Genomic DNA, 3708 nt, shown 5'->3' on the forward strand with positions numbered 1-3708 from the left:
AAATCAGGAAATGTGGTATCACAGAAGTCAAGAGATAAAAATCATTCAAAGATGGAGTGGTGAATGCTTCTGACAGATCAGAGGAGAAAGTCACTGTCCATTGGATTTAGTGACAAGGTGCTCATTGGTGAGATATGTGGGAATATCATCGGGATGATATGGGCAGAAACCAGTTGCTGTGGGTTTAGGAATGAATAGGAAAGGAAATGGAGATGGACTTTGTAGATAATTTTTTTTTCCCCAAATTTTAGCCCCTGAGCCAAGGCAAGAGAGTGCACAGCCTTCTGGAGCCCAAGCCTGGCAGCCATGGCGACAGAAGGAGGAATGAAATGTGTCAAGGTCTTGCTCTATGTTCTTCTGCTGACCTGTTGTATCTGTGCAGTGGGACTGATTGCTGTGGGCTTAGGAGCCAAGCTCGACGTGAATCAGACCATTAACCGGGGGGCCACCTCTGAATCCCCGGTGCCCGTGGTCATCATCGCAATGGGTGTATGCCTCCTCCTGGTGGCCTTTGTGGGCTGCTATGGGGCCTGCAAGGAGGACTTCTGTCTTATGATCGTGCTTGCCATCTGCTTGTCCCTAATCTTGCTGGCGGAGGTGGCTGCGATCATTGCTGGCTATATGCTTAAAGACAAGGTGATGTCAGAATCTAATAAGGACTTCCAGCAGCTGATACAGAATTATCCAGAAAACAATCACATGTCATCGATTATGGACAGGATGCAGGAACATTTTAAGTGCTGCAGGGCAACTAACTACACAGACTGGGAAAAGACTCTGCTCATGACCAAGCAAGTCCCTGGCTCCTACTGTGTCAGCATCACTAAAGGCTGTGGGATTAATTTTAGCATAAAGGAGATGCATGCTGAAGGCTGTGTGGAGAAGACTGGGATCTGGCTGAGGAGCAAAGTGGTGATTGCAACGGGCTTGAGCATTGCCTTTATGGAGGTCCTGGGTATTGTCTTTGCCTGCTGCCTTGTGAAGAGCATCCGATGTGTCTCTGATAATGTCAGGGGTCCGGTCTCTTCAGCCCGCTTAACCAGGGGAGCGGGGTAGTATACTCCAGGTTTTTCAATTAAACATTGTTTTTTCAGACCAAGAACCGTGTTTCAACTCTAAAAGGGGAAAGTAACATCAATAATAGCTGGAAAAGGAATGTGGTGCCCCAAATTACACAAACTGCAATGTTAAGGACACAGTCCTTTAGACTACCAAGTCTGTCTAAGACTTCTCATGTCAACTATTAATACAAGGAGCTGGGGGTTCAACTACAAAGTTAGAAGAGTCCACACAAAATCACCCTCACTTCTGACACCAACTGTAACTTTGAGAGTTCCCCAAATACCCCTAAGCTTCAATAATTTACCAGAAAGATTCACAGAGCTCATTGAAACTAATTATACTCATAGTTTATTACAGGGAAAGGATACAAATTAGAACCAGCTAAATAAAGTAAATGATATGTAGGACAGAGTTTGGGACGGTCATAGGTGAAGCCTCCATTGTTCTTAGGATGTATGACCTCCCCAGTATTAATGTGTGAAAATATGCACAGAGTATTGCCAACGTGTGAAGCTCACCCAGCTGTGGTACCAAAATTTTTATTGGAGCTTCACTATGTAGATATGATTGATTGATTGATCATCCATGTGGTTGAACTCTGTCTGCAGCTGTCCACTCCTAGGATATTGGGCTGATTTCACATGGTACTAGGGGCCTGCTTTGAATGACAAGGACAGTCTTATCACTTGGGAAATTCCAAGAGCTCAGAGTTTACTTCCCAGGAGCCAGGGATGGACATACTTCTTTTTGAGAAGGTCAAAGTCTTTATTATACAGTGGAATCACGTGAAGATTTTTGGTTTTATAGTTATTTAGTCTTGCTTGAATGAATTAGGCTTGAGTATGTTTAAATGCTGATTAGTAATTGAGAACTTCAAGATTAAAGATAGAGGGCAGAGTTAAGATGGCAAGATTCTTGAGAAGGTAGGAAGGGATGGATTCAGACAACCAGGGAACAGAGGCATCAGCCTTCCCTACATAACAGCAGGGAAAGATGAAAGGATGAGGACTGATTTAACAGGGCATAAGAAAAAGTCTTGACTAATGGCCTCTAATTTCTCTGTGAAGTAGGAAGCAAAATCATTTGTTGAGAATGACGGCCCAGGAGAAAGTCAGGAGTATGAGCAGTTGGAAATAGTTGCCATGGAGCAGGAAAACCCAGCAAGCTGGAAGACCTGAGCTAAGGGTCTCTTTGATACATTAATACTGATGACCAGAAATTTATAGTGGCACCAATTTGCATGGTTTCAAAATAAGTACAGTGGTGCAGTTCAAACTTAAAGGAGTCTAAGGAAGAGATTCAGAAATCAAATTTTGCAATCTTCCCAGTTATAAGACAAAAAGAGTAAAGTCTCTAGTAAAGCAAGGAGGTAGACAGAATATCTGGAAACAAGTTAGAGGTTAACCTAAGCATGACCTAAGCACCTCCCAAAGACCCTTCCTCCAAACATCATTACCTACAGGATTAGGATGTCAACATGTGGATTTGGGGGACATCAATATTCAGACCATAGCAGGTATGATTATTCTTATTTTAGAGGTGAAGAAATTAAGGCTCAATACCCACTCCAGTACTCTTGCCTGGAAAATCCCATGGACAGAGGAGCCTGGTAGGCTGCAGTCCATGGGGTCGTTAAGAGTCAGACTTGACTGAGTGACTTAATTTTTACTTTTCACTTTCCTGTTTCATGCATTGGAGAAGGCAATGGCAACCCACTCCAGTGTTCTTGCCTGGAGAATCGCAGGGAGAGGGGAGCCTGGTGGGCTGCCGTCTATGGGGTCGCACAGAGTCGGACACGACTGAAGCGACTTAGCAGCAGCAGCGGCAGCAGCAGCAGCATGCTTTGGTAACTTCACCCAGGTAAAAGATTCAGCAGCAGATATAGGATTTGAACCCATGTCTTAGCAGCATTAATTCATTGCACCACAGAGACAGGAGGTCACTATTTACATAAGATTTCAGTTCAGAAAAACTCTTGACTGCTTTTATTTCCTATATTTAGAAATGAGTATTTTAGTTTTGTATTACTATTATTTGGGGAACAGTTGCTTCTATTTTGTTTCCCTAGCTTTTAGTAAACTTCCCTTTGAAAATGTTAGTCTGTCTCTTCTTTGCTGAAGTAGAAGAAGAAAAGATGTTTTCATTTTATTCCAATTACAGGGAGAAGTGAGTGCTCAGTCACTAGCATAGCTGTCCCACTCAGCTCAGCCATCATTATTCTGAAGCTCATTATTGCTCAGACCTTGTAAGGTTTAGTTTTACTGAGGAATCCCATTCATTATTTAGGGCATGTAGCAAAAATAGATTCTGATGAGTTAAATATAGAAAGTCCAGGCCATCATCTAGATGTCAGAGTCATAAAGAAAATGACAATGATTCATAGAGTGTCAGAACAGGAAGAAATCTCAAAAACCATCCTGTTCACTTCGTTTTACAGACACAAGACCTGAGACCCAGAGTGGTTAAGTAATGTTCCAGAGGTCTCACTCAGGTAGTATGGAATAGACAGAGCCAAATCACCTGATTAAACTTCCTTTTTCTATCCTTAACATCACAGTGGCCAAAATTTGGTTTTGTCAGATTTCTACTCTCTGACTCCTCAAGTCCAAAGTTCTTTTAATGTCTCTAACTGCCAAGTGGGCCACA

At 42.7% G+C, this 3708-nt stretch overlaps 1 pseudogene; it reads left to right on the plus strand.

The window, feature by feature from the left end:
• The first annotated feature begins 306 nt into the window (after positions 1 to 306).
• Positions 307 to 1056, plus strand: LOC102191782 (annotated as a pseudogene).
• Positions 1057 to 3708: the final 2652 nt, after the last annotated feature.

This window comes from Capra hircus, assembly GCF_001704415.2.
Source record: "Capra hircus breed San Clemente chromosome X unlocalized genomic scaffold, ASM170441v1, whole genome shotgun sequence".
NCBI lineage: Eukaryota > Metazoa > Chordata > Mammalia > Artiodactyla > Bovidae > Capra > Capra hircus.